General features: G+C 36.5%; 1 protein-coding gene across 3 annotated transcripts in view; it reads right to left on the reverse strand.

Moving 5' to 3' along the window:
- The window catches only part of syt1a (synaptotagmin Ia), a 184,565-nt gene extending 163,214 nt beyond the window's left edge, over positions 1 to 21,351 (reverse strand). For all 3 annotated transcript variants that reach the window (XM_052577374.1, XM_052577375.1, XM_052577372.1), the window contains exon 1: positions 21,095 to 21,351. The gene's annotated coding sequence lies outside the window, so the exon portion shown is untranslated. The remainder of the gene's footprint in view (positions 1 to 21,094) is intronic.
- Between the last annotated feature and the right edge of the window lie 1,384 nt (positions 21,352 to 22,735).

Raw genomic sequence — 22,735 nt, forward strand, 5'->3', positions numbered from 1 at the left:
TTTTGATTTCAGCAAATCAGTTTGACCGAACGCTGACAACGTGATTAATATTCATGAACCCAGCAGCTCATCAATTCATAGTGCATTGTATATACATTAGTATAATAGCAGAATTAGTATTAGTATTATCTTTTAATAATAATTAATATGATCTATTACTATTTTTTTACAGAAACCCTCAATGACCAAAAATATCTTAAGCATTACCACCAGTCTTAAGTTCAGTTAAAATGACAAATATGCGTTCATTAGGCTTAAAAGCAACTGCACAGGCGCTTTGGAAAGAAGGAGAAAGCGGTGCGCCTAGCATTTTCCACGCGTTTTAGGCGCGATAAGTGAACGGCCCCAAGACTTTTATTTGTGCAGATTCTCCAGTACAATGTTGTTTGCAAATGTTTAGTCGTAAAAGCTGATAACATTGCTTTTTAACAGTTAACATTTAAAGCCTTACAAACATGATCTGTGATCAGTTTGTCGTTTACCAGTTCATAATTCAGTCGTGCAGCCTAATTTTGACTGAATGAGAGAGGTAAATGTTTAAAGATATTTGAAATGCACTTTTTTTTCTAAGTATTCACTGCTCTTTTTCACACAGCAGGTTTTTTGTGTGTGTCCGATTTTTTTTTTTCTGGACAACCTTCTGATGGATTTTACCATCTTGGATTGTCTACAAATTTCACAGCATAAGCTATAAAGCTGTTTCCCAGTAAATAATAAAATACAACGCACTGCAATCTTATTCTGTTTTATCCTTATTCTTTGTGAAAATATGTTCTGAAAGATTCCTTAATAAGCTTTGTTCGGGATGTTAAACTACTTTAGTAGCCCTAAGGACTGCCATGGTGAAAACATTATTTGAAATCTCCTTGTGAAATTTGCTAGAGTATGGGTCAGTGTTTTGACTGCAGAAGAGTTCGACAAAGGATTACTAACACATAATAAAACAACTCCAGGTATATTTTTGATGAGAATATGACAATGCAAAATGGTTAAAATCTCTTAAAAATCTATGCTGAATGATAAAGACCCTTTATTAATAATTTACTTGGGGAAAAAAATTGAAAAAACTGAAATATAAGTACATAAACCGATTAATCGATTAATTGCAAAAATAATTGACAGATTAATCGATTATCAAAATAATCGTTAGTTGCAGCCCTAATAGCAAGTCATTGTTTTATAAAGCAAAGGCTTTATGAATCCATCAACCATGATAGTGGCTGCATAAATATGCACATTCTGCTTTTAGACATGAGGAACTGAAGGGAGGGGGAAAAAGGTCTATGAGGTCTCACTTTATATACACAGACAGTCACATTTATTGACTCCATGTCTCTTTGATGTAAATTCTGACATTTCTGGCAGCTCTGTTTTCTGTGAGTGATGGCACTGCCTTTTACTGAGGTCAGAAATATTGGTTAAATAAATCTCAGTCGAAGGGCAATCACAATGCTATGGTGAATACTGGGTATGAGTGGTTTCCTTTCCTTTTGAACCTTATCATTTTAATTCGCTTCTCAATTTTAGTTTCTATGTGACTGCTTATTAGAATTCGGCAGTCACAATGTGGCAAGGATCAAAAAGATGCAAAAATGTCCGAAGTTAGAATGAAACCAGATTTTACATCCATCAGGCATTTCATTTAAATGAAGGAACTGGACGAGCAATGCCACAAAACACTGCCATCCACGGGAAAATCCCATTAAATGAAGTGAAGACCAAAAAGCTAGAGATGCTTTGAAGACCTGCCAGCATTTAAAAAGGATGATAGTGTGAAACTGAGAGCTTTTCCTTGCTTAGTGGATGAAAAGCTGAAAGAGCCATTATTGACTGAACAGGTATCAAGTTGCTTCACAGTTTACTGTCTCTCTCTTTGTGTCAGTGACATAAGAGACAGATAGCCGGCAATACGGGAGCAGGTGAGTACTTTGACATCTGCTCTAATGGAACGGTCTACCCTTGGGCACTCGCTTTAGCACAGTCAAGGAGGACTGCAGAAGTTTGAACAGAACAGAAACTCAGTAGTAAATCTAATAAGTGTTACTGATCCAGAATTCCATTGCAATACTAGGGTTTACAATTTTTGGATTACCTGTAAACATGCAGTTACCATATAACCTTAAATCTAATAATTTCCCTATGATATTCAACACAGCTGATGTAACAACAACATGGTTTCCCAGGTTCCTTCCCCCTGAGCGGTTTGTGTTTCAAAGCACAAAGAACACGTGTAAACTGACAGCTTGTTGGAACAGGTGTGACTGTGTTTGATCTATGCATACGCTGGCGTGTGAGCCATTAGCACGACTGTTTAGACGTGACCACAATGAGGCTTGTGATGATTCACACAGAAAAAAACAGCACAGATGCAAACACACAAAAAATAAACATATGCTCAAGCTATAAGATTATCTAATTAGAAAGTGACACCATAATGCTACTAGAAAAATATTTTTGTTCTTTTCTCTAATTTTTTTTAAATCTATATTTTAGTAATTCATTTTTAATTTTTAATTGTTTATATTGTATATCATTCATTATGTAAGAAGAGAAAAACTATGGAAGTCAATGGGAACCACCAACTGTTTGATTACAAGCAATCTTCAAAATATCTTCTGTTCAACATAAGAAAGCAACTACAGGTTTGGAACGACATGAGGGTGAGTAAACGATGACAGAATTTTCAATTTTGGGTGAACTATCCCTTTAAGTGTGACCTCTATGACAAGAATACTGTAAATCTACAGAGAGCTCTCAAAGCTTCCCAAGTAGCAGTAAAGCTTAACATTAGGCATGATGTTAAGCTCCCCATATGTCTTTATGGTCATGTATACGCACACATTTTTAGCAGAAACACTCTTTCTGTCTTTATAAATTCTTCACTGCACTGAATATTCACAAAGAAACAACTCAGACCTTCATAATCGCCCCCTGTCTAACCATCCTATAACCCACCAGAAGCCAAAATAATTAAGCAACTAAAGTAATCTATACACTGTAAAAAAAATTTTTTTTTAAACATTTTGGAAACTGACAATTAAATATTGACTCAACAAATTGCTTTCAAATAATTATCCCCAAACAAAAAGATGCATTGGGGTAATTTTAGCTTATGGTCCAAATGTAAAATTAAAAATATATATTCAATGAACATATTAAATTGTGTTCAGCCAATTAATCAAGTAAAAGTGAAATATCTGTGTTTGCCGAACAAGCCTTGCGGAGAAAAAAACGCACCTGAGAGAAACCCGTTGGTATAGTGGATTCAAATATATCTGCGCGGGAGAGTGAGGAGACTGAGGAGTCGATGCTGAAGTACGACGACAGAAGTTCAGACATCATTTCCAAACAAATTTTTCTTCATTTAAGTTATGGTGAGTACTGAAATATGAATTTATTAATTCTTGTTTACGTCAAACCGAGTGCATGTCTCAATGTTTCAGCATAAAACCGTAAAACATGGGCATTAATGTTACACTACCGCGGCCATTACACTAGCATTGGGTAATGTTAAACGCATTAACAACTCTCCGAATGTTTTACTTGAGGACATAGTATGTAATGTCTGAAAAATGACAGACAAGGGAAGCTCTATTTCCGAACTTTTAATCAGAACGAAGACAGTCTGTGAGATGAACACTGTCCCGGCCCCTCCGATCTATGCTCCGAACTTACTTTGTTAACCCCATCACTGCCGGTGCAAAACAAACAGCAATTTCACAACTATGAAGAGTCTGTGCGCTACAATATTTTCTTCAGCCTACATAACATTGTATTTTGAAAAATAACATTGAATTCACGCCTTGGTTTCATTATAGCCTTTTATAAACTAATTTAGCCCAATACTAATATCTCATTTACTATTTATTGAACTAAATAATTTTATCAAACTATATTGTGATTATGATAAATGTATGAGACACTAGCTATAAGTTATATGTTTCTGTTATAACATTTTTTTTTTCTCTCAATGTAGCCAAACATCCTAGGTCTGACTCAACGGAACGACTAACGTTACGACTTTCACAGTGAGTATTTAAAAGTTTTTATTGCATATTTGTTCATACCATATTCGTATCAAATACCCTTAGCTCTTGTGATATTTAAATTGTGTTAAATTGCTTTATTGAGAGCCGCCATGAGACGCTTCTAAAATTTGTGACACTGTAATTCAGGCTACATAATTTACAAAGTGGTTGGCCAATTTGTGTTACACCCGTTTGACACATACTCCGTCTGCAGTGCTTATGTGCGTGTTGCAGTACATGTATGGCAAGCTATAAAGCTCAGAATTAGTAATGTTAATTAAATCACTATTTATTAATAGCAATCTGTTAATTAATAATTAAATACTGTTGGGTTTCTCACACAAACCGATCATTTCGTGTCAGACATCAATGTGTCAGTGACAGTATTTATATCACATTTTACCTCAAATCAGCTGTCCCCACACCATCACTTCTGGTAAGTGAGGTCAAATTACACGATATGGCATAGAGATACGCACGAAAGATCACTTGCGCCGCTTGCATCCCATTGAGATACGCCGTATTGTGTACATGACTTTGGAACAGAGTAGAGTTATAAATTATATTCAAATTAAATGTATATGTGGTGAAATTACTAGATTTATTAGAAATGAGATATATTTTAAATTAAAACTTACAACAGGCTTGACAAAAACAGCCGATTCTCATCTTTTCTTTTGTTTTAAAATCTTTTTTACAAGAAATCCTCCAAGAAAGGATGAGTGCTAACCATTATGTCACTTTTTTTTTTTTACCAAAATGCCAGGTATAGTGTCATTTTCCTTGCTTTATCCAAGGAAAAAAGCCATGTGTTGACTTTGAAACAGAGTAGACTTTAAATTATGTGCATCTGTGGTGAAATTACTAGATTTTCACGTCAATACATGTTTATTTTAATGCGAACAATGTGCTGTCACTTTAATTTAGTGGGTCCAGCACAGCAAAAAATAGACTTAATGTGGAAACGCCGCACTGCTGCAGGCCTGCACCTGTAACACACTGCCGGACCGCATCCGCTTGCAGTGTGAAAGCTCTAACCGGTTAACATACTCACTGCAAATGGAGTATGTGAAATGGGCATTAGTCTGGGAACCCCTCCCTCAGAAAATCTCTACAAATTTGAACAAATTTTATTTTATATAATTGTACATCTAATTAATTTTTTCTAAAGATTTCTAACTCTTTTACATATATATATATATATATATATATATATATAAATAACAGAAATTGCTCAATATTACTCTGGGTCTTTTGCCCTTTCAGCAGTGTGGACTTGACTATCACCAGCATGCTGCTCACACAGTTCACAGTTTGCTATATTTTCCAGTTGCTGTACAGACTTTCTGACAACTTTTCCCCATTTAGCTCTATCTTTAGAAAGCCTTTTTTTTTTTTTTTTTTTTGCAAAAGTATCATCTTTCAGCTTTTTCATTTATTTATTTTGCAGGTTTAGAAGAAGTCCATGCAGTGCTGCTTCTGCAAGTTTTCATCACCTCACCAAGACCTAATTTTCAAGCACTACAGAACTTGGCATTGGTCAGTTAATGCAACTTCCTTTCCATGTTTACACCTAGAATGTGTTTGCATTTTCAAGACAATTGGATCTTTATAAACACATTTGTGGAGGGTATCCAAAGACTGGCAACAAGGGGAATACCACATTTTCTTGTGATTTTAGGGAAATCTGCTCTCAGTCAACATTTCTTCACCATTTAAGAGGACATCTTAAAAACCACGAGAGGGTTCATTGTCCATTTTTAAATTGTAATTTTGTAGCAACCAGTAACCGTACATTCACAGCTCATAAGAACAGGAAGCACAAATCCCATGGATTAAATGAATTAAAAATTAAATGGATTAAATTCTGGAAATCAGTTTGTCCTGAGAACAGGTGCAATGATGCGAGTCCATCTTCTTCCTTAGGATGTGCATAAATAAAATATTTAATATTGTTAGTGCAGTTTCATAAATGTAGTACCTAAATACCAAAATGTCAGTGAAATTTCTCTAAACACTGATAATACATGTGTTTAAAGTAATTGTGTAAAAAATAAAGTGGTTTTGTTAATGTAAGATCTAAGGTCTAATGAGTTTTGTGTATCTTAAAATCCTGAAAATTCCAAGAAAAAATACCATTTAAGGAATTTTCACAATACTGTTGTAGATTTGATAAAATGTATTAAATAAAATGTGGCAGTATGGCTTGAGTGTTTAATGTACATATTTTTTTTATTTTGAGGCAACGGGGAATAAACAATACAGTGAAGTGGCTTTACTAATATAAATTTACCAAAATATATTTTTAGTTTAGGGAAAACTAAAAAGAAATGCTACTACAATTTAAAATGTATAATTGGACCAATAACATGGGTTGGTAACCTAATTTAGTTTCAATTGTTTTAACGAATTATTTCTAATTTAGCCAATGTTAACAGACTATTGCTACAATTGATAAAATTACATTTACAGAATTTCACTTGGGCCAATTGAAAATTTTAGATGTGACCAGTCACTAGAAAATTTTGAGTTGGGAAGATTATCAATTTTTTACAGTGTATGACATGTGGCTTATTATTTCATTTTTGTTGGCCTTTTTTATTTTTTGAAGAAATATCAGGGAGGACTGGGAAATTACAAAAAGCCACATGGCCAACATTATGAGTATCTTTATATTTATATGAAATCATATTTTATAAAAATAAAAATAAATAACTCTCAAAATGCAACATTTCTTGGTAATTTATAGTAACTGGATATCATTGTCTGTAAATTAAATGTTGAACCGTTGATTGAATGTGCACACAGATTAATTAAAATCAGACAAATTAATCAGTTGAATTAATTTAAAAAGATGTAGTCAGTGTATTTACTGACAGAAAAGGATTAAACAAAAAATTGCCCAGATGTTGCACATAGGCCTTGGAGCCACAAACTGCCACCCAGGTCTCAACTTTCACACATATTTAAGTTGAGGCTTTAGCTTTTGGAGCAAGGACACTGCCAACGTTTGCCCAGTGAAGTAATATAAGAGTTGATTTACTTCTTGTTCACACAAATGTTATTTTAACACAGAAACTTGGTTTTCACCATAATTTGGATGAATAGCAAACATCAAACTGTCTACATCACAAAGTTTTGATCGTGGTAAGTATCCCAAACATTGTTTTCATAATGCAAGGTGCAGCGTGATGTTAACAAACAACACTTCACACAAAATCATTCAAGTCACATCTTACTGTTATGTCAGACCCATATTTGCATTACACCGGCTCAATCACCAGTAGGGGTATGTAAGCGATTAGCCTACTCGCTAATAACAGGACGCTAAAACTATTCACTTATCTGAACGATCGGGCTGCTGCTTCCTAAGCAATCTAGAAACTTGTTGGCTCGTCAAATCAGAAATTAGAATCAGAACAATCCATTTTATAATGTTTTTTATAAAAACTACAGCAATATCAAATCATAAATCTGAACAATTCATTTATTTTCCCCGCAGATGACTCTGCCTGTCTCAAGCCACAGCTCCAGGCCTAGAGATATTCGCTGCATGGATGGCAGTTACCAAACGTTTGTCTCCACTCTGTCCCTGGGCTCAGATCTAACAGCAGCTGGAACAAACACACTTTATCAAATATACGTCAAAGGATGTTTGCAGAAGCAGTCTGGCATTACATACAATATTACTGCAACCAACGGCCACAAGAAGAGGCGATAAATGAGTGGAACAATGTCTCCGTTCTGACAACATCCCCAACCTCAGCTCATCCATTTGTTTTGTGGGTGTCCCTGTAAATTAGATAAAAGACAAAGGCTGCATAACATGCCGATGGCTATGTGCAGGGAGGGATTCATAAGGATCAGAGTGATGCATTTTGGTATAAACATGATTATATGACAACTGAAGACAGTGGGATACAGAGAAATGGAGAAAGGAAGGAAAGTGAGACAGACACAATATAGAGAGACAAAAAAAAAATGTCCCAATGTTTTTGACTGGTTGTCATATGCATGCAATAATTTGCACATCTTAATTTTAGACAGTATTTTTTGGTATTTCCTATAAAATCATTCAAGAAATTGCAGCTGCATTATTTAAATGTATTGTCTTCACACCAGTCTATTATTATGGTATAAACTATTTCAGATAAACCAGACCCTAACATCATTTGAAAACAAAGGCAATTGTGGTAAGGTACTTTACATGTTTATCAGACAATCTCTTCCTATCAAAGCAAGCCAGAATCAGCTCCAGACTTTGTCACAATTAAAACCCTCTGGGGTCGACAAACATGGATACGTGTTGTGGGTGCTTCTCCTGACAACACCGAACATAACTTAAATTACACTTTCAGTTTTGATCGTACAGATAAGAGCAATGCATCAATCGAATCTGGAAAGGGTCTACTTTTATTTGTATACAGACATAATAACAACAAAACTTTGCGCATTTATAAAATAAAGAAAACAAACAGGGTGTGCTGTCTGCAGCCTTGGTTCTGCGTGATCTTCATTTATAAACGCGTCATTAAAATGAACTGTAACTCCGTGAATACTCAACAAAGAGACATGACTTTTCCAAACAATAATTGCTGACTAAATGTATAAACTAAATGAAACATTATTGAGTTTAATTCGCAGAATCTAAATGTCTCACTATGCTTGGATGTTTTTTTTATTTATTTATTTTATTTATATTCTTTAACAGACAGCAATACGATGTAAAAGTAATATGAGTTATAATGTTACTAATGTTGGTAAAAGTGATTAGACAAAACTTTACTGTGATAGGCTATTCTCTGTTCACGAATATAGCCATATATATATTTATAACTATAGTTTTTGGATTGTATAGGACTACATACAAAGCATGATCGTGATTATGAATGTAACTAAGCTTCTGTTCAAGAATATCTGCTCTGGTGTAAATATTTTGAATCTGTAATACCCAGTCATTGGTGTTTCAGATCGTCTGAGTTGTAAATGTATCAAGTAAGCTGTAAATATAACTGATGATATGTATGCTATTTGGTAATTGTGTTCTTTTTTTCTATAAATTACCACTAGTATCGTGACCATCACAATAATTTTAATAATGTAGTTTGTGTAAATAGCATGCTAACTTTTTTATTTCAGATATGAGGATAAGAGTGCAGTATGTGTTTCATGGCATTATAAATGTCATTTTCTCAAAAACACAATCATGTACATACATGCTATTTACATATTATTGTACCCCAGTTTGTACTGAATACAGTGTTTTCAAGCTTAAACCATGTACGTTTATAAGCAACTGAAAGCACAAATATCAAGGCATGTCAGTACTTCTTCAGGCCCCCCCAAACACCCTTAGACCCCAGAGGGTTAAAAGTCTGCCAACACAATACTGTATGAAGGCTGACTTACTGAATCCACTAGGGGATGTTCTGACAATAATGCTGCAAGCATGTATGCTCGACACGCAGAAGGCTGTACAGCAACTTATGTTACACCGCCAGACTTTAGAAATCTTTGATTTCACCCAAAAAAGTCATTGGGCATAGTTGAAATTCACTGGATCAGGGAGAGATAGAGAGAGAGAGCGAGATAGAGAAAGCAAGAGAATGGGTTGGAGTCAAAATGGTGAAATATTGATCACAGTAGCCCCGCCAATCCAACATGCATCAATACACTCTATCTCTCTTAATTAACAAAGTGTAAAGGTTTAATTTTTTATTAATTAATATTTCCTCCGCATCTCAAATTTTAATTGCCCAAAAAACCCATCTAATGTTTATTTAAAGCTACAAGCACCACCTACTAAACACAGATTTCCTTCAGCCCCTCAGAATGCAGTACATGTGTGCAGTCACCTGACTGTCGGGTGCCAACCTGCGTGTCATGAGAGAAGAGAGTTTCATTTATCAGGTAGGAGCAGTATCTAGTGGAAGGAATCCTTCATTGCTGCATCCCGCCTAGATCGAGTCTTTCCAGTAATTCAGTAAATGGAGGAGGAAAATTCAGTATACTAAACATTAGAGGGACAAATGTAAAAAAATAAAATAAAATGAAAAACGTTTATTTACCGATAAGATTCATAGTAGTACCTTAAGGGTACATATAACTACTCTAAGGCAATAATGTGCACCTTTTAGTGGTAGATAAGTTATCAAAGTTGTCCCTTCAGTGACAAGCTATTGCACCCCTAAAGGTATTATTTTTGCAGATATTTTCTGACAGTGAAGATAATCTCAGCATAGACAGCTCAAAGTGATTGGCATATCAGTCGTTAGCAACCTTTTTAAGCCCAAGACACCCTGGCCTCGGCCTTTATGAAAGACAAAATCTACCTATTGAAGAACTGATAGGAAAGGACAGCCCAATATTGTATTTCCAATTTGAAGCCTTTTATTTAGTATTTTAATTAGCGATGCACGGGTCGTGAGTTTTCATCATGTTAATATTAATATTAACTAGCAAATTGGCAAATTACAGTGTGTGTATTAATCTGACATCAGCTTTACTTTTGAAAATTGAAAATGCTGTGATTGTTTACGTGTGGGCATGTGTGTAAAACGGCAGACAGGTGATTGATTGATTGATTGAAGAGCCTGAGAATCTGTGAGTCGGACTCAATGTGGTGGGTTTCTCATGACATTGTAGCTGTCCTTGAAGAGTCCACTAAATGTAAACAGATTGAAATTCCTGCTCCACACACGAGTGGACCCCTTATCATGTGCTTATCGCCGGGGACCAAGGGAGACCGTGTCTTGCCGTTTACATCTCACCCTACAAAACATTTATCATGCAAACAGTCTCTTTCCCTCAACCTCTTCTCACGTTCACATACAAATTACTCCTACTTATGCCGATAACCTGTTCTCAGGTCGGAGCAAGTTAAAGTTATTGGTGTATTTTGGGCTAACAGAACTGACATAGTTATATCCATTGGATTGTCTATCCTTCATCCTTTATGCTGTAGAAGACCGATCTTGGGCTCTTATACTCTCAGAGGTTTACAACAGGGCTAGATATGCATTCTGTACATACTGCCATCAAAAAGCACGAATGAAACCTCCACAGTATGAAATTACATGAACAAACACTGCAATGATAAATGATATTTTCCATGAGCATCAGTTCAGTGACTGTCCTGATGAATGTGCAAAGTGTGTTAATGAAGTTCTTCAAGAAAGTTAAAGAGAACCGTTCATGGGATCCAATCATTTACACCACTAAGTTTAAAAAAGCAACCACTTACCCCATTCATTCTGACAAATCTCCCAGCATGCTACCAATTTATCTTCACATCCTCACGTCCCGTATGCAAGTTCCTTCATTACAGACAAAAGCAAATCCATCATTGCCATTTATCACCCCTCACGTGGATTACATGAACCATCTGTTAAATCCATGCTCATCATCTCTGGCTGCCAGGCTTGTATTCATTTGAATATATGATGAGAATAATTGGCATTAATGATCTCAGGTTTAAAATTCATGCATTTGTAATTAACATGCTTTTTCATTAAGTCCAACGCAACAGTAACTCAGTTGGCAAGTATATCACAGTGTAATCAGCATAACTAATTAAGGTTACCAAAAGTGATTGTTTTTAGCATGTGGACGCATCTAAGCAAAGTGTAAGAGGGACTGTTGTGCCCAATTCACTAAGAAACAAGACACTGTGCGTGATTTTGTGTGTATGTGTGACTATGTACCCCATGGTGGGACATGAGAGCAAGGTACCGAAAGCAGTCAGTCCTGCTGAGATCACATCCTGACCTCACATCCTCGCTGTCTCCATCAACCTTTCTCTTCCACTCTCAATTTTCTTGCCACATGCCTCAGTAAACTAGAGTAGAGGGAGAAAAATTGCAGGACCATCTACTCTCTTTTTGGCATCTCATGATGCATCCAACCAACAAACACAAACTCTGTGGAACAAACCCATATCTATGTGACACATCAACTTTGACTCCCTCCGATTTTTTTTTTTTTTTTGCCTTGTCAACACAGAAGTGATTTACTCACTGATGCAGAAACTTCAGAGAGGATTCAGAAAGGCATGGCTGTCATGTCTCAGTGTTCTATTTTCGCCATCGCTATTGAACACAGTCACACAGTTGCTCCTCCTAACAAAGTAGGTAGATCAGGGTTTATGCTGACTAGTTCCACCGGATTTTAGAATTTATACTGAATCTGTTTTTTTTAAAGATTTCCAGAAATATACTGAATTGAATTTACATTTCTGGACTGTGCTTCCAAAAGTTTAATTTCTTAAAAAAAAAAAAAAAAAAAACTTAACAGGACAAACAGCAAGCATTTTATTAATAAAGCATCAAATTTTTTCAATGAAACCTTTTAGGTTTGAAAGGCACTAGCCTGCTAAGTTTTCATCGAAAGTGCTGGTAACAAGTTTTCATTCATTTACACAAAATGAGGGACAAGTCGAAATTATTTTAAGGCAATCACTGGCTTAAAAGTCCCTCAGGATGCTTACTTGCAAGAAATTAAGACACGGACACCACAAAAACCTTGTTTCACAGTCACAAAACAAGCTTAGCTCTCCCCATCATGCCAGTTCATTTACAAAACTGTCACTGCAATACAGAAAATAGAGAAGACTCATCTAAGATTGTCAAGTGTGATTCAATCACGGAAGGGTAGCGTGGAGTTCAGCATGGCATTAATCTCTTGCAGTCATGTATTTTCTTCATTAGATAATCTTTGTGCCTGCCTCTCTTTTATAAATCATTATATTAGCCAATAATAGGACTGGCCTGGCTCCCCGCTGGAGAGAGCAGCCCGTTAGGCGAGTGGATAATGAGTGTTTTTACATGGGGCTGGGTGGACATGTTTTAGGGGAAACCTCATTTTAGTCTCGGCGTGACACAGCATGCGCAGACAGTACCGCAAGTGCTTCAGACGATATGTCCCTCAGGGGAGCCTCAAATTTGTCAGCCGCTTATACGAGCAAGAGACAAACAAAGAAGAGACGAAAAGGAGAGAAGCTGAGTGTGAGGCCGATTTTTGTGATTTTTTTCACGGCAAGAGCTGTGCCCTGGGCCTGTTGTCCCATATTATTATTCCAGCAATTTGGTTGCAGTGAGCCGGCAAACAATTTACTTTTCTGTCAAAAAAGCACTGACTACCTTTCAAAATTGACCACAGGAAGCAAAACCTAGGTGGAAGATAAATAAGGAGACAGCAACATGCGGCACTGCAAGGGATGCAGTATACAAACCCTTTTTATTGTTTGCTTGAGTTAAATGTGGATAGTCATTTGTAGCATTTTACTCTAGAAGCATAACAGCACACGGAGGGAATCAGCATAGTAAATCTTCATGGAAACGAGCTACGGAAGGCAAGGGACTTGGTCGCCATAGCGACAGCAAATCTGTTTGCATGACAGGAAGATCATGGCAGGCATTTAGAAAGAGGCGGCCAGTGTGTACACCTTGCTCCAGTTATGATAACTTTTACAAAGAAACTATAGGAACATTAATAAATAGGGGTGTAACGGAGAACCACGTGCCAGTTGAAAATCAATAAAAATATTTGAGGATTCAAATCAGTTGGGTTTTAAAAGAATCATGATACAGTTGGGGTTATGAGATTATATGAATATATCTCTGATTATTGTGTATCTCTGAATATTACTGTAGTGATTATAAGTGTAGCGCTGCTTTGTTTTCAGTGGCAACAAATAAAACGCTGTATAGCTGCTGTTTCATAAGCGCCACCTGCTGTCAGAGAGTGAATTTGCAACTCATTGAGCCCGTCTGCAGTTTTTGTCCTCTTCAGATGTTTTATGAAGCATAAATTCACAAAGTTAAAGTAAGTCCATTCTGTTCTTGCTTCAAATTTCGAAATTATACAATCTAATTTTGATTAAAAACTGCTCATGTAGCATGTATGCAGTATGATTGTTTGGATCATGCTTACAGTGGCTGTCTCTAACTAAATGGAAAGAGCACAGGCAAAGCATTAGTTTGTATATATGAAAATACATTTTATTTGTGTTATTTATTTATTTGATTTGGGGTTTGTTTTAAATTTTCAATTTAGTTTTGTAATTTGACATATTTCACACAAAAAAGTTCAGCAATTTGTCTAAGCAATAGTCAAAGGTCATTTTTTATTAAAAATCTCATTTAGAAAAAAAATGTAAAAAACAATAAAATAAATAATAAATAAATACATGTATATATATATATATATATATATATGTGTATATATATATATATATATATATATAAATACATTATATATATATATATATATATATATATATATATATATATATATATATATAAATGGGAGAAAATTGTTTCAGTAACGTGAATCATATCCCATTGTGAGTTAAGTGAACCATTACATCCCTATTAATAAAATATGATTACTATTGATAAAATTGAAAATTGTTCGGACAGCAATCACAATACTGTCATAGATACTGACAATACAATCAACTTTTTCTGATAGAAAAAAAAAAAGTTTGTCAAAACAAAAACCAATAGATATCTGTTATTGACAAACAGAATGATAGAATCAATGATAAAACGATAGGACGATAGATAGAACTATAGAACTACATATACAACGAACAAATGATAGATAGATGGGGCGGGGTCAACACTGTAATAAAAGACAGTGGGATCTGTTCAATATAAGGGCAAAAGCAGTAACAAATCCACACTAGTGGGAAACTATGGCTTCTTCAATCACATGCAGACACGTTTTTGTTTGACTCATGTTTCTGATTACAGTTAAAGAGTTTATACATAGTGTTTCCTGTGCTACTTTTCTAAATCTCACGTTTTTGTTTGACTCATGTTTCTGATTACAGTTAAAGAGTTTATACATAGTGTTTCCTGTGCTACTTTTCTAAATCTCAAAATGCCACAGCAAAATAAATTATATTTTACCAGTGATGTGCTCTTCTGAATCCAATGTGGTGAGATACAAAAGACTGCATACTGTGAAATAATGTCAAGACCACACATCTTGCATTGTCTTCACTAGCTGAGCTCAAAAACTATCATCAGCCCATTTCACAAAACAAGCCGATTCTTCTAACTTATACAATTATTTATTTACTCTCAATCTTGGCCAACTCAAAATAAAGTAATACGTACCCCTGATATTTACATCTGCTTCTATTTGTGAAAACTATTTATTTCCATATTCTCTGTTTATGTGTTTTGTCTTATGTAATGAATGGGGGGGGGTAAATTTTAATCTACCCAAAAAATGTAATTACTGTTCTCTAAAGATCATTCAATTAAACAGAGCTGTAAGATCCTTAGTTATTGTAACATGCTCATTTGTAACGTTCGTTAATGTATCCTGGGACACATATTTTCCCATAATGGCACATGAGCGACAAGTAATCTATAGCACAGCAGCATTTTTTCTTGCTCTCTTATTTCCTTCCTTATTAGAATCATATAACATTCAAAATGCTCTCCAGTCCACCTTTGAGGCAGAGTCTGCCGTTTAGGTAATGATGAATCCCCCCTGACTCCGACACACTCATTTTCAAGCAGCGGTGTGGGAGTAGGGGGCGTCAGTTGGGCGCTAGAGCGCACAGCTGGGGCATCTATATGGCCATGGGTTTCTCTATAGTAATGTTTGATTTGTGACATATGAAGTGCTAAAATCAGTTACTGCTTGAAGGATGTCATCTTTGTAGCAGGAAACCCAGATCTGAAAAGATGGAAGGCAATTTTCTTCGTAACCCTTCTCGTGAGGAAAAAGAAAAATATTCTTCTTTCATCAATAACACCTCTAATTTTCCCAAACGCTTCTGAGATCTTAGGGCGGGAAAGCAGATTGTGAGCAATATTTGTACATTTAATAAATGAACATGTGGTGACATGGGAAATTAAAGGGAAATTCCGCATTGTGGTTTGTGGATTTTCCCTCCATTTCTGGGAGGTGACACCTGAAAGACAAAATGATGACTCATGGCCCTGTTTTCACCCAAATGAAATGCTGATGCTTATTAGCTGTGACTTCTGTGAAAGCATTCCATTATTCTTAATTGTCACTAGAGCGTATTCATGCTAAATTATTGTGGCTAAAATTGAAGTGAGACAAGTCATGCGTGAAGAGAATGTTTCAAGCCCTTCTTAAATTGCTGGCTGTCATTGGTTTTTAACACTCTCCGTCTTGTTAAAATTTGCAAATGGAAGTGACCTAATTTTACATACAGTGTGACTGCTCTATTTTCTGGTTATGTTAAACGTTTGCAAAGAATTAGACTAAACCAAGCTTAGCGTTTCTAAATGTAAGAGTGATTTCTTACTGTTACATAATAATTTATAGCATATTAATATTCCAATGCTATTTTTATTTTTTTTGGCTGATGACTAATATGTCCAACAAAAATAATAATCGTTATATAATAACACATATTACAGACATCCTAAAAAAAAAAATCTGCAAATTTCTCGGTCAATTCATTAGACCACATAAATTAGATGACATTGTTTGAATACAATATTTATCAACCAAAAAAACAAAAACGTCCGCAAACTGAAAGACATACAAATAGACCAAGACAAGGGCATATCACAAAATTACTTTAGTTTAACACCTACAGGGTGACTTAAGTGCAAGACGTTTCAGCTCAACACTCACTGTTTCAACACTGTTTTTGAGACACTTTTCACTTTTTTGCACTTTTGCCACCCTGTATAAGTTAAAAAGTAATTTTTGTGATAGACCCTTGTCTTGGTCTAACTGCATGTCTTTCATTTTGACATTTTGTTTTGTTGGTTGATAAAATATTTCTTGCTTTACAAACCTGAGAACGGACCGGTTATCTTTTTGGAGCGCATACAATATCTTTTTTGAATACAATATATAAATCGTAATTTGAATTAGGCCCATGTTATGTTTGTGGCCAAGCTGCAGGCAATACCTTGAGGAGGATTTCTGAAAAGCCAAAATGCTTATCCTGTCTGTTGTGATCAAGTCTGCATTGATCCTGTAATCCTAGTATTATCAGTGTAGGTCCACTGCGATCAAGACGGCCATGTCCCTCTAAAACCAGACAAAGACAATGTGTTGCTTGACCAAGGGCATAGAAGTAAACAAAATTGGATAGTAAATTTAACATGCTGGTTTAGAGCAATTATTAATAATCCAATATAATTAAAAAAGTAAATATTAAATGAAAGTAATTCATGACATTACTACAGAATGAGCACAGAGGAGTTTTCATTCGGATGTGATCTTGTGTTTAAAAGACATCCGAATGAAAAAGACATATTTTTCAATGTTTAAACTTGTGTCATCTTGAAAGGATAGTGAGGATTCAAAAACCGCAAGAGATGACACAAAAGTCCAATATTTTTGCTCAATACGTGTTTACAAAATATATTTAATCTAATATAATCATTAATATGAATGACTCCCAAGTCTATCTCGGATAAACTTGATTGCAACACAGTTTGCTGTGATTTGTAGGCCAGTGATGGACTTACACTCAGTTATATTATTATGTAGAGCATGCATATTGATGTATTTCTCTATGATGTATTTTCAGTGGTTACATTACAACAATGTAATGTCTGTGAATTATCATCATTTGGGGGCATTTCTTTATATGAATAATTTATTTAATTAATTAGCATATAAATGTAGATTCCCTGAACTGCTATGAAAACTGGGAATATTACCATCGTTAAATCAAATAATTGTCTGTGTATTGTAATCATTCAGGGCTCAAGGTGAGGCTTCACCACTTGATTGCCCCCTTGTGCACTGATTAAAAAGAAGGACGTTACATCACTTCTGTTAACTACGTGCATATGTAACCGCCATGGTAACACAGGCGTAGCAAACGCTATGGAACAAGATCTGCTCACCACCATCTGTGAGTGTGTGCATGTGTGCATGTGCCAAGGCTGTGTTATGGAGTCAGAAGGCTGGCTACATTCTCCAAGGACCTCTCCTCCGTTGCTTAGCAATATGTGGAACAGTGAGCAGCCCCAATAAGGCAACTGCATCTACTGTATTTCCCTTGCAGAAATGTAGAAAGAATTTAGCAATTTAGCATTCCCATGACAAATATATATGATATGCTCTCTATATTTTGTAATATAAAAATCTAAGTTTTGGGTACATTTAAGGAATATACCAGATCATTAACATTAGTGGTGGACTATGCATATCGCATTTAAGAATAAGCACTGCACTAATCTATTTATGGTACTTGGCATACTATTAACAGACATTATTAACAGATTATTACCTATTAAAACATTTTCTCTCTCTGTGTATGTATAAACAGACAGACAGACAGACAGACAGATAGATAGATAGATTTCCAACAAGGCCTTAAAAATGGGTCTATATTATGTTAGGTCAGAGCATTTTGTCAAACATACGGTCTCATGGCTCTTCTGCTGACCTTGAGAGTGTTCGTGTTCTCTGATCCATCAAACAATATTTATTCACCAGCATTTCCCATAAGTCCTTGCTGCTTGTGATATGTATGACCCCTGCTGCTAGCCTGTACAAACACAGGCCCTTTTCTGTTATTCATCTCGGTCACTGGGTGAAGAATCACTTGCTTACTGTTGGTGTGGTTGCCAAAAAGACACGGTTTTAAAACTCAATCCCATGGATATAATGGAAAAAATGGATCCTTTCTAATGGATATCAATTATAACACCCCCTATGGCTTAGATTTTAATCTAGTCACCGGAAGCTCGAGTGCATAAAAAAAAGATGAGATCACCTTCAATTTTCCATGGTTGTAATATTTTATTGGTTTTGAATCTGTCCCAGTTACTCGAACTCACAGTGTGTGTCGTTTAGATGGTGTCTGTGCCTGCTGTGGTGTAACACAACAAGAGCATATCACTCTGCTATTGCACACATTTATCATGGCTGCCCCAGACTCTTCACGGAGCATGACAGTGATCTGTACACTTCCCTCACCCAGGTATCTGCAGCCAACCAACCAGCTGTCCAAGGTCAAATCCTAATACAGCTGCTATTTTTATCTTCTGTCTGCTATTACTCCTAACAACAGCATATTGGCCTATTAGCAGACATGCACATATATGTACACACGTGGTCACATTTATTTCTCCACCTTCAATTTCAACACACAAGGGAATTGTGTAGGCGAATGACAAAAGAAAATCATCCAGGTGACTGATTCTAATCTCACAGGCTGACATTAAAGGCTTCCAGAGATACCGTGCTGAGCATAAGCAACAGAAGAAGGGATGGTTAACTCCACATTTCGGAAGTACCGGGCTTGTATCTCACCTCATTAATGGATATTTAACAAGGCTGATAATGAACAACGTTGCCCTTGGCAACTGCAGGAGGTGTGAAATATTTGGGCCAACATCTGCCATCCCATATTGCCCTGAAAGGTAAACTCCACGTGCCGTGTTGCTGACGTTGTCCAGAAACCTCTCGTGGGGCGATATTAGATCTAAGACCGTTGGGAAAATAGAAGAATATTATTGATGGGATGGGACTTAAAGTAACAGCTAATTTTCTTTGTAGACCAATTTAAATTCACATTTTATTCCGTCATCACAAGAAATCCACACAACAAAAAAATAAAACAACTATTATAATAAAAAAAAATTATATTGAATCATAGAGGTCCGTGGTTATCCTTTTTATTTAAAACAAATAAATTAAAATAAATATATACATTTGTCACAAAATCAAAAAGTATACAAAGTTGTTTTGTTTTTTTATTTACTTTGTTTTCAGATTTGGTGTGCAGACTTATTGATGACTTGATTGATCTGAGTCAACCCACCAACTGACCCTGAATAATTGTTAATACAGAACATTTTGATAGTAAAATGTAAATAAAGCAGTGCTGGTAAGTTCATAAGAACCATAGTTTACCATGGCATGTGCACTACCTGCATCTTAATGTGAAGTTGTGGTCTATTTTGATGAGTTTTTCAAGATAGTCTTATGGTATCACTTAGCAACTGTTTGACCACAGCTCCTCTTGCACCAATGTATTCCAGAGGAGGATCTGCACAACTGAATTGGATAAGCCCGAGGCTATAGCCAAGCAATCCCTGCTCCTCGCTCTCACCAGGCGTGCATAGCAACCGCTGTTCTGCCCAACAGAGATATGAGGTAATGACAGGCGCATTTGTTGGTGTGGGCAGCAGCTAGCCACAATGGACCAAGTCCTTCATAACATAACGGCTATAAGATATAATATATAAGATATATAAGATATCAACTTGTTATGCAATCCATGCTTAATCCCTCAACTGCAAACAAAAGGAGAGCTTGAGTTGAGAACGAAAGTACGGTTATTAATAACAATCTTGAGATTTATATTGAGGGACGACACAAGGCAAACATACTTTTCTTTGGCTGCCACTCTACGTTGAATGAGACAGCACCGATCTCCAAATATACGCTGGTAGTCGTGATTCCCAGGGCAGAACAAATAATGGTTTCTAGGGAAGAAAGCAGTTCTTTTACTGTGGGGATTATCTGCCTTTCTGAAATATTCCTCCACTGGAATACTTTACCACTATCCACCACCAAAGATAAACCCATCACAAATAAAGGGTAAAAGGAGAAAAGACGAAGAGAGTGTTTATCAGATACAGAGAACTGTGCTGGGATTAGTTTCCCTGGGATGAATACAGCATCTCAGCTTCCATCTCCCTTACCTTCCAACCTCAGCCTCCACCTGCACACACACTCCCACACACAAACCTACATGTGAGAAAATACATCTCCAATCTCCAGCTACAAATGTGTGAATAATTTCCCCCTACTTGGATAAGCAGATCTCAGCTAAGCGTGGCAGTAGATGATGGCTTTCTCACAGGAACCATCCAACCAGTAAACCACCACCTTCCCCGGCTGGCCAGAAAGAGGAAGGAACTGTGCCAAAAGCAGCACTGGCATGAAAACAAACGGCACGCTGTAGGGGCGGGCATTTATGATGGCACGCTCTACTCGGACCCAGTATATTCTCTGTCAGAATCGCATGCAATATGAAACAAAACCAACAACATCCGAACACCTGCAACTTCAGAAAGGGAAATATGAGTGCCTACCTTTATATAGCGTGCTGTTATCTCCTGCTTCAGCTGGAAGGAAGTGAAGTACAGATCATATGCAAGAGAGAGGGAGTCACAGAGAGATGGAGAGGAGGAGTCTTGTCTGGTAGAGGTGGAGAGAGCAGGAGAGAGCAGGAGAGAGAGAGACAGCTGCTGTTGTCTCTATTCTCTGCTGAGCCTGCAGGGAGTAGTGTGCATGGTAATGTGCTATCCCTGTTAAAAACCAGACCGTTCATGCATCCAGTCCAGAATTAGAGAAAGGGAGGGAGAGAGAAACGGACTCTTGTCTGTTAACCATGCGCCGTCACAAGGCACTTCCCTTGGCAAGTCCTTGACTGTGATTGGCTACTGTGGACGATGATGCAGTCAGCTGGTGATGGTTCTGGCAGCAGTCAAATAAGATGACCCTCTCAGCTAGTATTAGAATCCTCACACATCCTAAGCAACGGGTTCAAGGATAGCAAACAAGAACATTTACGAAACACTCCTTGGACAGGTTCATGCTCTCCAGGAGGTTGGAAGCTGGATGGTGTATAGTATGGCAAGTCCTAGCATGGTGACTTGTAGACATTTGTGCACATATAAAGAAAAAGAATTCTCAGAAGAACATCTAGGTGTAGAGGTTGTGTTTTCCCCAAAGACAGCTCCATCAATAGCAAGGGTTTCTCATTGTCAGGGAACGGCAGGTGCTAATTAACGGGATGAATTCTGGTTAACGTGACCTCCCATCATGAAGGAAGAAGCTTGTAGAGTGTCTATTATTCGGTCTGATATTCATTAATTTCTAAATGGCCTGAATCTGTACTGCGGATATAGCTAATAGCAGTTCCCTGCGGGTCGCCTGATGTCTCTTATGTGGACCCTACTGTTGCTGTGCTCAGAGTTCGACAATTTCACAGTGAAATGCCTCCACTTCAAAAGGCCAGCATTCTGCATAAGAACAAAGATATAAAAAGCGAGAAGGGCAAATGACTCATCTCTTTTGTTGAAAATTAAATGTCAGATGGGTTATGCTTGCAAGTGGTGGTTGTGAAAAATCTTAAAATGCTGCAATTAAAATATAACTGCATTAAAGAAATTACAAATTATTAAAGAAGTTTGAAAGACAGTTTGAAGGAAAGTTGCCTAGTCAATTACCGAGGTGATGATGAGGGGTTTAATGTAATAATTACTTTAATTATAAAAATGATAAAGAGAGCATGAAGTGATGTGTAATCCAATATAGTGCCATCGATTCAATATCGATTTGTAGTGGCCTCTTGGTCAGCACTTCTAAACAATGTTCAGTGTTAAGTCAAACAACTGGTCATGAATAATGTAATTCCCAGATCTGTTGTTATTGTATTAATCTTACTCAATACTCACATTCACTATTGCCATGACATCTTTCCCAAAATCATCTTTCTCTTAACATGATGTCCAAAGTGACATTGTCCAACTGTCACATCTATGATAAAAGAAATAGCACCAAGTCTGAATTATTTTTTTATTTTATTTTGGTGCCATTTCACACCGATGCAATTTTGTGCTTCATTTCTTTCCTTCTAGAAATCGAAGCTAGAAATGAATGGCTGCGAAGTGACATAACACGTTGATCCTCTATGTGTTCTGGTGGATCACCATGGAAACCCTCTTGAA

This window comes from Carassius gibelio, chromosome A4 (assembly GCF_023724105.1).
Source record: "Carassius gibelio isolate Cgi1373 ecotype wild population from Czech Republic chromosome A4, carGib1.2-hapl.c, whole genome shotgun sequence".
NCBI classification, from domain to species: Eukaryota; Metazoa; Chordata; class Actinopteri; order Cypriniformes; family Cyprinidae; genus Carassius; species Carassius gibelio.